The sequence below is a fragment of the Lonchura striata genome, chromosome 1A (genome assembly GCF_050655825.1).
Source record: "Lonchura striata isolate lonStrDom1 chromosome 1A, ASM5065582v1, whole genome shotgun sequence".
Taxonomy (NCBI): Eukaryota; Metazoa; Chordata; class Aves; order Passeriformes; family Estrildidae; genus Lonchura; species Lonchura striata.
In genome coordinates this window covers 67109567-67122571 of record NC_140741.1, presented here as the reverse complement: position 1 = coordinate 67122571, position 13005 = coordinate 67109567, and the positions used below count along the sequence as shown (strand labels likewise).

At 36.4% G+C, this 13005-nt stretch overlaps 1 protein-coding gene and 1 long non-coding RNA gene across 22 annotated transcripts in view; one reads left to right on the top strand and one right to left on the bottom strand.

Annotated features, from left to right (window-relative positions):
* LOC110475443 (uncharacterized) overlaps positions 1-13005 on the bottom strand; it is a 108425-nt gene that overhangs the window by 28127 nt on the left and 67293 nt on the right. For 4 of the 16 annotated variants that reach the window (XR_014952260.1, XR_014952262.1, XR_014952263.1 and 1 more), the window contains exon 1: positions 1140-10655. This is a non-coding gene — a long non-coding RNA (uncharacterized LOC110475443). Of the gene's footprint in view, positions 1-1076; position 13005 lie in introns of those variants that run through there. The other 12 variants (XR_014952256.1, XR_014952258.1, XR_014952257.1 and 9 more) reach the window with 7 other exon arrangements.
* The window catches only part of PCLO (piccolo presynaptic cytomatrix protein), a 318666-nt gene that overhangs the window by 285240 nt on the left and 20421 nt on the right, over positions 1-13005 (top strand). The gene's annotated exons all lie outside the window — the stretch shown is intronic.

Below are 13005 nucleotides of genomic sequence, written 5' to 3'. Positions count from 1 at the left end.
CTGCAGCATGAGAAACAGATTTTTACAATTTGTCTTCAACAGTGGAGACATTGGCAAAGTATACTGTTTTCCAACAGCAAACACAAAGGCAGTATGAGTGAAGCAAAGCCAATTTTTCTAACAACCTTTTTCATTCTCCAAAAAAAATCCATCAACTAATGTGTCATTGTACACTGTTTTTTTTTTATCCAGACTCTTGAAATTGTCTTGAATCTACCTTCTTATATGCAAGTATAGATCTATCAAAGAGAAAAGGTTAAGAGGCCATAAACATTCCATAAATGTCTCATTAGTTTGGATATTTGCCTTCTTAGATTCTAAGGAAAAAACATTCCGATATCACAGCTACATCCAACTATAATATGACAAATCTGTTCCCTCTTTATTGGCAGCATCTACTGCCCTCAGGTTAGTTGTTCTGAATAAAATTCCAAAATTAAATATTGCTGTTTTCTTGTTGAACAAAGCTGACTAATTTGTTTCAAGTACAATTTTCTGCCACTGGCTAAATATTCTAAACTGAAGACAGCTCAAAAAATGGATATAATAGGAAGGGATGCAAATCCTGAGAGAAAGAACACCCACACAAACTACAAACACATCCTTTTTTCTCTGCCCCTCTCTGGGACAAACTGAATATATGGATACATATTTAAAGCACTGGCCAAAGGTAATAATTATTCCAATTTCTGCTATAATTTTGAGAGAAAGTTCTTTCTTGGGGATACTATGTCTGTTATGATCACAGATGAAAGTAAAAAAAAAAAAAAAAAAAAAAAAGCAATTTTTTGGATGTATTTTTGAATTTATCTACATTATTATTTTTATGTTAATACTACAAATTACACAATAGCACATTTTTTCTTAAAAAGGTCCAAAAATTATCTGATCAGGTTTCGTAAAGAAATTACAAGTTTTGATTTAGTTTTAGCTTTTTGGTTAAAACAATCCAAACAAAATTTAGGAAGGGATGAATAAAATTGTCATCTTCCTTAGTTTCCTAATGAATCATGTGAATTGATAACCTGATCTTTATAATGCAGTCCCTTGTAATGACAAAATGTGATTTCCAATACCTTCTCAACTGACCGAAGTGCTTTAAGCCTTGTATAAACAGTTGTTTTATGGTACCAAGTTACCTTTGATGGTTGGCAGATGAACTTCAAGTTTTCTGCTTCATTTTGAAATCAGCATAAGTGGAAAGACAATGCTTCTGTCTGGAAACTTTAGATAACACACATTCCGCATTCTGTCCTTCCATCTGTTCTGATGGCCTTTAAATATCTCCAGTGAAGGACACTCCACACTCTCTCTGGGCAATCTGTTCCATTGCTTGGTCACCCATAAAATAAAGAAGTACTTCCTCATGTTCAGGTGGAACTTGCTGTGCATGAGTTTCTGCCCGTTGCTCCTGTCCTATTGCTCGGCACCACTGGACAGAGCTCAGTCCATCCTCCTGGCACCATCCCTTCAGATACTGATAGACATTGGCTATGTCTTCTTTCAGTCATCTCTTCTCAAAACTGGATAGGCCCAACTCTCACAGCTTTTTCTCATGATAGGAAAAAAATCTTATAGCCCTTTGATGGACCTGCTCCAGGATCTCCATGTCCCTCTTGTAGTGGGGGAACTAGACACAGCACAGCATTTGTGGCCTCACAAGGGCTGAGTAGATGGGCAGGATCACCTCCCTCAGCCTGCTGGCAATGCTCTTCCATTGGCCTTCTTGGCACAAGGGCACACATGCAGAGCCAATTGTCCAGCAGGACTCCCAGGTCCCTCTCTATAGAGCTGCCTTCCAGCAGGTATAATCTGTGCTCCTCCCCAGGTGAAGGATCCTGCCTTTTCCTGAGTTGAATTCCAGAAGATTCTTCTCTACCCAACTCTCCAGACTGTTGACCCCAGGCTCCTGAGGTCCATCTGAAGGGCTGCACAGCCCAATGAGGTATTGGCCTCTCCTCCCAGCCCTGTGTCATCAGCAAACTTGCTGGGAAGTATCTACCCCTTCATCTAAGTTATCAGTTGAACAAGATTGGACCCAGTATCAAAACCCTTGTAGGATATCACTTGTTTCAAGTTTTCATCCAGGTCTCTGTGCCACTGATCAAACCCCCTGAGCTCTGCTGCTCAGCCAGTTCTCCATCCATCTCACCATCCACTTGTCCAACCTTCACTTAATGACTTTGTCTATGAGGATATCATGGGAGATAGCACCAAAAGCCTTACTGAAGTCTGGTAAACAACATTCCATTGCTCTCCCCTCACTTATCCAGACAAGATTTAGAATTCAAGTGATGCTTGTGACAGAAGAGACTGCCTTCAGTGAGTTAAAGGAAGTTTTACTGTTGCAATTCAGTATTGTCCCATTTGAGTTCTGCAATAAATTTTGAAATAAATTAATATATTTCATTGCATTGCACAGGAAACATTGCTTCCCTTCTGTATGAATTATATAATATTTATACATGGTCATGACACACACAGATGACATACACAGCCAAATAGACGTAGTGGCCTGGATGAATAATGTTTAACAGTTTAGATTGGGGTGTACTTCACTGAAATTTCAGCAGCTTGATATCGGCATGAGAAGAGGGATCACACAATGAGAAACTTTCCAGTATGTGAAAAATACAGGAGTGGTGCTAGAGAATGCAGAAAAATTTGAAGCATTAGATGACTGAGCAACTAAAGTTCTGTAAATGATTCCTGAAGGTGGGAAATCTGTCCTCTGAGCAAACCTGAACTAACACTCAACAGCTTTTACTCTATCAGTTAGAGTAGGAATGTTTTTTGTCCTGCTCTATAGGTGATCTTTAACTCCCCAGGTTATCACAGGGCTGATTTACTTTATTTGTTTACATTAAATAAGCAGAACTGTATTTCAGAAAGTTGCTTACATAAATGTAAGAAATACATTTTGACACAAACTTTTAGGAAATCAGATAACCTGTCTTGTCTCCAGAGAAATATCCAAACTATGTAATTTTTTTGCTTCTCTAGTTGGTTTCTGTACTGACGCTAGTGGCATTTTTTGTGTGTGTGTGTCTTTATTTCCTTTGTTTTTTTGGTTTTGTTTTTTTTTTTTTTTTTGCAGTAAGTTGTGAAAGGGAAGGTCAAATCTAGGAACAATTATAAGCAGAAAATTTATATAATGCTAAATACTAGGATCAAAGCTGGTATCAGCAATTTGAAATTAACTTACATAACTCTAACTTCATAAACTTAAATTTGAGCCCAGATATTTTGACTTGATTTAGACTTCATTCAGCAAGCAAATACTTTGTGCTGAGGCAAGGTAGATTCCTAGGATTTAGTCTACTTCAATGATGTATATGCTTACTTTTGAACAAATGAACATATATTCATACATGTGTTAGAACCTGATTATCAAAAGATGCTTCTGCCCAAATTAAGGTGCAAATGACACCATACGCCAATATCAGGAGTATGAATTTTATTGAGGAGTGTATGTGTGGTAGGGAGGGCAGAGAGAGAAGAGAGAAGGATTAAGTAGAAATGTAGTCATCACCACATGGATCGCTGTGGCATTCTTCCTGCCCTTCCTCCTCTGGTCTTCTTGCTGGTGGGGGTCCTTAGAGTGTTCTTCTGGAAGAATCACTTTTATGCAATCTAATTCCCAGGCATCCACAGAATGTAGATGCTGTTCCCACAGCTTGGGCTGGTATGTGTATAAGGACTTGCTTCCTTTCTCATGGTTTGCCAAGGTGGGAATTTTTGTCCAGATAGGTTATCCAGATCTGCCTCAGCCTGGCATCTTCCTGGGGTTGCCCTCTGCACTTATTGCAAGGTCCCACATCACAGTGGGGTTTCATCTAGTGTGCTAATTCCAAACTTTCACCTCAGTTTAGGCCTGGAATTAGTGGCTTTGTTCTTGCCACCTCTACATCTTGTGGTGCTTTATTTTATAAGAACTTTCTTCCCTGACAATGTCTTGAGGTATTTCACTGCATTCTTTAAGTCCTGACAAGATGTGTGCATGCATATATACATATTTGTACACATATATAAGTTATTGAATCTCACATAGATATATACATACATATGGAAACACATATATTATGACTTAATAGTCTTTTTACATACCTCTTTGGAAATGAAAAACAAACCTTTGTTCTGAATGAAATGCTTCATCTGTGTCCTGAATGAAATGCTTCATCTGTGTCTATGGGGTTCTACATTATTTAAAATACTGCTTTTGTTTCATTAGCTTTTATTTTCTGGAGAATAAACATCACTGTTTTTAACTGCAATGGAAAAAAAAGATAAGACCTGTGTTGTATAGTGGCTCTGATATCCTATTAATATTCAGTTTTACTATTGACTTTTACATGTTTTACTAGTTTAATGGTCTTCTTTATTATAAACATTTGCAATAATTTGATGATTAGTGAGTTCACTGGAAATTTCTTTTGAATCTTAAATAAAGGATAAGGAATATTATGATCTGATCTTTAAGATTTTGCAAGCAGGACCTGCTTAAGTAGTTTGGGGATTTTGCTGAATAAAAAAAAGTTTTATTTCAGTCTCTTACTCATTCTGTCTCTATGTTAATTACCTAATTAAAAACTTAGAGTTTTGTCTACTCTATACAAAAAACTTAATATCTTTTTACTGCTTGGATCTCCAAAATAGGTAATTCAATGAGAAATTTCATCATGGGATTTATGAGAGGATCAGCTACTTAAATAAAAAATTTATAATCAATGGAATGAAATAACCATTCTGAAGGTACAATTGATCTGACCTATTTTAGAGATCTATTTGCAAGTAAGACCAACTGCATTCTAGAAGAGCAATCCCTTAGATAAAGACAGATGAATCCTAGCAGCAGGCTTACCCAATGTCCAACAGATGTTAGGTGACAGACAGTCACTGTAAAACATTACTCGTAATGCATCAGGAAGTAACTTTTAAGCATATTTAACTTTTTTTGACAAAAATGCTAATTTGATTTAGTCTGAAGTTCTAAAATGACTGCTGTGCTCAACATGGAGTGCAATTGCCATTTGGAGTGTTAAGTTCCATAATTATCTTGAACTACCAAGAAGCACAAGATGGTGTAAAGTTGTTTTTTTATTATTATTGTTTGTTAGAAAAGGCTCTAATTAGGGCATGAAAAATAGGATAGGGGAGAAATTTTGAGCTCACAGTTTACTCAGATACAACATAACCATTTTGAAATCATAGACATATAATTGTTATAGATGAGCAGGATGAACACTGAAGCAGGTCAAAAATCTACCAATTTTGTGCATTTGTAGATACTAAGTACTAACTCTATTTCAATTGCATTTATATAATTTATTATTTTCAGTTCTCAGAATTCACTGTTTCTAACCAGTCTGATGGGGCTGGGGTTTTTTTGTTGCTGTTGTTGTGCATGTTTGTTTGTTTATTTTATTGATTGTTTGGGGGGTGGTTTGTTTGTTTTGGTTGGTTGACTGGTTGGTTGGTTTTTAACACGGCAAAATAAATTTTGCCAGGATTAGTGATCAATTTAGCAATGAAATAAGCTTCTCTTTTGTTTCCTCTTGAGGAAAACCCCACACTAGTTCTCTCTTTTTTCCACCTTTCAAATCTCAATGGAAAATGTAAAAAACAAACAAAAAAAAAAACCTAGAACTATAAGATGATAGAGAGCATGTAGAAATCTTCCACAGATTCATTTATTGACATAAAACTCATTAGAAAGAAGTAGGAACATTCCTGATTTACTGTATCTTGAGTTCTGTATATCTACAGTTACTGATTTTCTCCTAAGTTTTTTTTTTTTTTTTTTTGTCTCTCAGAGGAGCTGGTTGTATTTGCTGAAAGTGTTTCACGCACAAAAGACATTAGCAGACAGCAGTTTCTCTTGTTGGTCTGTGACAAGCCTGGCAAGAAGCTCTGGGTGCCTAAAGAGATCAGATGTGCTCTTCTCTGAATGCTTTTCCTCTGTGGAGATAGTGGGTCTGTCCCTGCTCACTTCACTGTAGTTCACCAAGAATCATAGCAGACAGAGTTAAAACCTGTTATAATCTCGAGGGAAAAATCACAACAGAAAACACAAGTAGATCATATTAAAACACAACACAAAGAATCAGTAACTTCCTCCTTTTTTAAACAGTGTCCCTAATATTTATCATCACTGACCGCTCAATCTATCTCATATTTGAACTACATATATATACATCATATAATTTTAGAATTAGGCCTTGGGAGAGGCATGGAAATATCAACAGTTCAGTAAAGCTCACTCTTAAATACTTCAGTGATTTCTTCAGGGCTCAAAACCCACCAGTATTTAGACCTTTAACTCGCTGTTGGTTAATGGAAGGAAGAAAAGGATCCTTCACCAGCTGGGAGGGTGGAAATAAACAAACTCTGGGAACTTCTAGAGGAACAAAGATGAAATTGGAGAATAAGGGACAAAGGTGATGTGGGAACTTGTCAGAGGGCATATAATAATTTTAATGTTCACACCATGGGCCTGTTTGGAAGCACAGACTTTGAATGATTGGGGAGCGGGCAACTTGTGAGGAAATCTGGCATATGTGTGTCAAAACTAGAGTGAGGAAAAGCATAAATTTCATTCTTTAGATGTTTCTAGTAAAGAGTAGCAAGGGACTGAATTGTCCTTGAGCTGTGAGGTGTTCTCAGGCTGTTACATTCCTTCTTTTGATTTTTGCCTAGCAATTGGGCCAAAGGGACAAGCCAACATGCTCACTTCTTAGAACTGCCTAGCTGTCTTTAGATAAACTCTGTATTCAGTTTGTTCAGCACACTTCATGAACACTCGTTCCCAGCATTATAAAACTTTGGGATTCACAACCAATCTTCAACTTAAATAGAGCATGCCCAGCTATACATTAGCAGACAGAAAGATGTATCCAATGCATCTGAGCTCTCCAGCTCCCTCCAGCAAAAAAGGAGCGATGAAGAACTCAGCTATGTAGTATGCTATGGCACTACTGACTTCTATCTCCTGCAGCAAAACTCTGGAATGGACTGGACTTGCTTTCATGCAGAAGTGCTAACTTGTTGATAGCATCACAGCTATATTTAAAGCTCTTTTCCTAAGGCAGCTTTTCTTTGTTGTTTACAGTAAAATAGACGTGCTATAAAAAGGGATTTTTGTTTTCAAACAGTTGGGAAATAATGCAAGGACCACAAAACAGATTCAATATTATTTAGACTTCTTTAAAATGAGCAAAACTGAAAAAATGTAATTGGTGCCCAAAGCAATTTTGAAACTACTGAAAGTCCTAGCATTGGAGGCAATGTTTTTTTCCCACAAAGCAATAGATTTTTTTTTCATGGTCTCATAGCAAAATGTGCAGTGTCCACTCTGTTCTGCTCCAAACAGAGATTAAAACACTCTTCAAATCAGATTTTTTCCCAAGGAGGTCATTTGTACAATGAAAACAACAATTTTTCTTGAAACAATATTAATTTAGAAAATATCTTTGTGAACATTATTACTTGCATACTGGACTGTAAAATTAACTGTGCAGGGAGCAGGTCATAGGAAAGGATTCTTCCCTTCCACAGGGTGCTTGTTAGTATGAAGAAGAAGAAGCCAGACTCTTCTCAGAGCTCAGCAGTCAGAAATAGGAAATAGATAACATTCACAAGCTGAAATAAAGGAAATTCTAACTGAATAAAAGGAAAATAAAAAGCAAGTTAAACCAACCAACTCAACAAAATCACACAAAATAAAGTTTTGGTTCAAAACTTTACAAAAACACTCTGTTCAGCTTCACCTAATGTGGAAATTAACCGTGTGAGTGTGAGGTTGGACTGGAGTGCTGCAGCAGTCCTTTGCTCTGTGAATCATTCTATCTGTTTTCAATTACTTCATAAAGCACATTTTAAACCAGCATTATATCTGTAAAATGCCATTTTTCGTTTCCCTGAACCTCATCTTACCCTTCATGGTGATATAAGGTGTGTGCTGATTCAGGTTAAGTGACTAACCCAAAATCAATACACTGGGGTGGACAAGGGAGGGGTGAGGTTCCAGTGAGTAGGATCATTTCTGCCAATGAGCTCATTATGCAGCTGTACAAACATTATGGCTACAGGAGATAAAGTCAGGGACACTGTGTGGGAAGCAATAAGCAGGAATTTGGGGAGAGCTCTTTCAGCACCAATGCCTGTTTATGACTTTTTAAAACTTGGTGGTTAGTTACAGGTAGCAATCTTTTCAGCTAGACTGGTACTGGGGATGGTATAATTTTATTTAAGGGAACATCTCATCAAGAAGAGTTTAAAGCAGCAATCTGCTTCAACTGTTTATTAAAAAACTCCATAGTATTTTTCATAACCACTGAGCTGGTTGAATTCCTCCTGAGTAATTAGGTTCTATTACTTCATGTTTCCTGCTGCACCTGCCTACAATTAATGTATTCTTTTCTTTCCCTAATGACAACAAGACCTGGAATATCTGATCACAGATATTTGTAAATAAGGGGATATTAAAAAAAACAGAATTGTTAAATAACAGGAAAAAAAAATCCAAGCCAGGTTGTTTATTTTGCACATTCTTTTTCCAAGTGGAAGGATGATGGTTTTATGGTAAATCACTGAGGAAAACTCAGCAAATTTTTTTCTCAGTGCTAGTTGCACCACTTTTGTCTTTTGACAGCAGAGGAGTTAATTCTGCCTTTACCAGTGCCTGTTTTCAAAGCATAACAAACAGCTTTCAAAATCAGAAAGCACAGTGCTCAGTGGGGTAGCAGACTTGCCTTATGTTTCTTGAAGCATTCTTGTTAAAAAATACTCTTTTGCTGGATCTTATTTGTCACATGGAAAACTGAAGTAAATTCAGCATGAAGCTTGAAAGCTTGTTACCTGTTGCATCTATATGCTTCTCTGAGATAGTTTAGAAAAGTAATGAAGAATACCAATGTACCAATTACTCTCTTTAACCGTAGTTGCCTCACCTTTCTGATTAAGACTACTTATAATTACTTATATTTTTGTAAAAATAATGATTGTAAACATATAATACAGACCACTATCCTTTCTAAATTTTAGGTGTTTACCAACTACCACTATCATTATCATTATTAAGAGATAAACCCAAAAATTTCACAAAGAAGAAGTAGTGCAAGCTGCTGAAAGTATTTATCACAAAAGGTCTGAGATAGAAATTTTGATTTTTTAATGGAAATTGTGACTATTAGCTTTCAGCATGATGGACATCTCAGGCTAAGCTCTATTTAATGTAGAGGGTTGTTTATGTTGTGCTACTGAATTGTATTGTATGGATTTTATTTAAAAATTGGAAGTGGAGTGCTTTGCACAGGATAATTAGATGTCTTGTGAGCCATTTCAGTAGCAAGTTTGCAGTCTCCACATCTGTATGATGGTCCTTGGTCAGAATCATAGACTTAAAGGTCTGCATTCTTTCCTGCAGCCAAACTATGTTGGGAAGGAGGAACGAAAATGTGCAGAGAAGTTAAATTGGTGCTCACCTGAATTACAATGCATACATATGCTCAAATTTCAGATATAAATATGGTAAAATGTATAGATTTGACTGGTGAATAAAGCTTCTTTCTCTTTGGAAGAGCTACCAACAGACAGACCTTGTGACTTCAAGACTGAGAGGAACATGACTATAACAGCACTCAGAGTCTTGTGGTTCAGCAATGGATCCACAAAATTTTGCTTCTGAAACCTCATGCAAGGGGTGTTATGAAACTTCATAAACAGGCACCTCGTGAAAGGGGACTTGTGGTATGTGTGGTACTTGTGAAGAGGATAAAATTTGGCATCAACAAGGCAACAAATAAAATAACTTCAAAGATAAAACATGGTCTTCAGCTTCTTTGGCTATTAAATCCTGTATTTCACAATGATAATCACAACAGAAAAATAATTAGCATCACCACCAATCAACAAGTGCATTTGAATCCTTTTGTTTTCTCAGTCCTCAATCATTTAATATTTTGCGTGTCCTTTAATCAGTTAAAATTACTTCTGAGATTTTATACAGCTTTTAATATTTTTTTCCGACTTCGAATTAAGAGACAAATTCTGTGAGAAAATATATATCATAGACTGTTTTTCCTGACAGATGCAGAAGCAATTTGTTGGGTTTGCTCAAAATTTGTGAGGTTGCTCACAAATAACACTGAAATTGCGACCTGACACTGGTTCTTCTAGGTGATGAAGTAGGAGAAGCTTGATCTGGTACTTTGCAGCGTTCTCTCCAGTGGTGCTGGGTGTCTCAGCTGGTGTGGTATCTAACCATGGGCAGGCAGCAGCTTGGCAAGTCATTCTTCATGAACATTGCCCTAAGCAACAGTGTATTTTCTTGGGTTTGAGCCAATTCCAAGCAGATACTCAGTAGTCATATTGTGTCTCTTTAGGGTATCTAAAAAGGCAATGCTGTAAAGTTTTAAATATTTTTTACTTTAACAGGATTGTTTTTGTAGTGACTCTTTGGAGGAAGTTATTTCTCTTCAGTTCATGCAAACCTGAACTGGAGGTTTAATAAATCTGTATATCAGATTTTTATTCAATCTTCTCTCTTACAGTATGAAATTCTTTCTGAATAACTTAAAAATTCAGGAAAAGATGTTCTGGTTTCCTATATCTATCTTTGTTTTTAGTTTAACCCCCCCCCACCCCCCACCCCACACACTACCCCTTATTTTCTGTTCTAAATTCATTGAGATTGTAAAGAAAGTCTATGAAATTTCTTCAGGTATTCATGGATGATGATTGCAAATGCAATGCTGCACTTTATTAAAAATTAATAATGAGTATACAATAGTAATAGCTTTTGTTTTTTTCCATGTCCCAGGTATTTTACATTTAAAAACTCACCAGACAAGTTTTTAATAACATGCAAGGAATATATGCTGCACTTTCTATTTTTGAGGTCCTGCAAAACTCTATTTTCAATTCCCATATGCACAGCTTTAATTTTTAAATGTGAATTATAAGCATTTTCAAATGAGCAATATTAAATCTCAGAGATTCTTGACAAAATCATGAGGGTTGGCCTCAGTGCATAAAGTCTGTGAAGCATTAACTCTCAAAACAAGAGACTAAACTTTTCAGTTGCCAGAAAGTAGATTTACAGGAGATGTCAGAGCATTAGCTCACTATGAGATACTTCTTTGTATTCATTATTGGAAAGATTCAGCTAATTATAAAAGTTCCATTGCATGCATACTGCCCAGAGCAGAAAAGGATTTTTAATTAGTTTCAAAATAGTTGGATTTCTTTTTATCTACAGATAGATGGTATATGCTTCAGTGATTTCAGAGAATGTAGAGAGAGTTTCTAAGCCAGACAGAGATAAGCATCAGCATATGTGTGTTTTCTTATTCACCTTTTCTGATGAACATCATTTCGGGGAAACTTTTCATCAGAAAAGTTTTCCAGTTGCAGGTGGAACTGATATAAAATCCAGGTGGAAGCCAAGAAATCATAGTCTCTAACCCTCTTATTTGGAACACCCTCAGATTCCAAGGCAAGATTACCTCATTTCTGTGTGGCACCAGGGAAAGGTACCAGTATCTGAGAGGACTCAGTCTCTGACTTTTTTCTCTAAAAAGTCCTGAAAAAATATTTTAGGTGATCATACAAAAAAATTTGAGTTTTGCACTATAAATAATTTCCCTTTGCATCTCTGCTACCAAGCTATCATATTCTCCCATGACTGAATAATAGGCCCTTTTATTTTACTGAAGTCCATGATTCCCAGCTCACCTCTCTTTGTGAGAGGACTTCTACTATCTCTCTCATTTCCCATGGAAGTTCAGAAACTCAGAAACATTTTGGTATTTTCACCCCTACAGAAGATTGTGACCTCTTCTGTAGCATCATTATGCCACCTGGAATATGGACTTAAAATGTTGACCTTTGCCATTGTTTTTCATTTCCGTTAACTGGTTTCTTACCAATTCACAAACATTCTAAATAGAAACACAATTTCCCTTTGTCTTTTTCTTTCCATCATCTCAGTCTTCATTATAAATCTCTGAGTGGATTTGCATAAGTGCTTTACTGTCCCTGTACTTTTCATTCTGCTCTAGGTTTTTATGTAATATTTTTATTCAAATATATCTCTGTGGAGTTTAGCCATACACATCAGTTTAACAGCGCAATGAAATACCAACTTTAGGATGTCTGTTATAGCAGCTTGAGGGAACCAGCGTTGTATGAAATAAAGAATAATGGCATAGCTGAGTGCTGAATGAGAGAGAAAATGTAAAGTGTGCATTCCACTAAAAAGCAGGTACATTAGTCTGTAAAGATTTCTGGTGAAAGGTTAAAAACTTAAAAAAAAAAAAAAAAAAACCAAACAAACCAAAACAAAACAAAAAACCCAAAACAAAAAAAAACCCCTACCATTTACTAGAAGACTCCAGGCAGGAGCCAAAGGTAAATTGATATTTCTCCAGATTGGCAAGTTTAGGAACCATATCCACAATTCTGTAAGATGCCTTCAGACATCAGTCCTCCACAGACTATAGAACTCTTAAATTCTGCATAATACTATGGAATACTCTGCAGAACATTTCTGTTCATCTCTCCTGAGCAAAATTTGGATTAATAGGTTTTTTTTTAGTTTTGACTGAGCTGATTCCATATTTATCCTATTAATGGGAAGGATCATCCTCTGTTGCTCTGTTGGACAGATTATGCAGCTAGTAGAATCCCAGTAGAGATTACAAGTATTCATTCTTATGCTAAAATTTCCTAGGTCCTCTACAGCCAGCCCCAAAATACTCTGATGGTTCTGGAAGACAGATTTGGTTTTCTTTCGTATGTTAGTGACAATGAGCTTTGTTAGAATTATCACAGCTCTGACTGCCACACAGAATAGGCAAGGTCTGATACTCTTACACTTAGTAGTCCTATTAGCAACAATAATTTCAGTAATCATTCTTATTTAATGCAAGAGAAAGAGCATCTCAACTGTGAGCTGCTGCCCACCAGGAAATGTAAGTATGCAAAAGGAAAACTATTAATATAAGA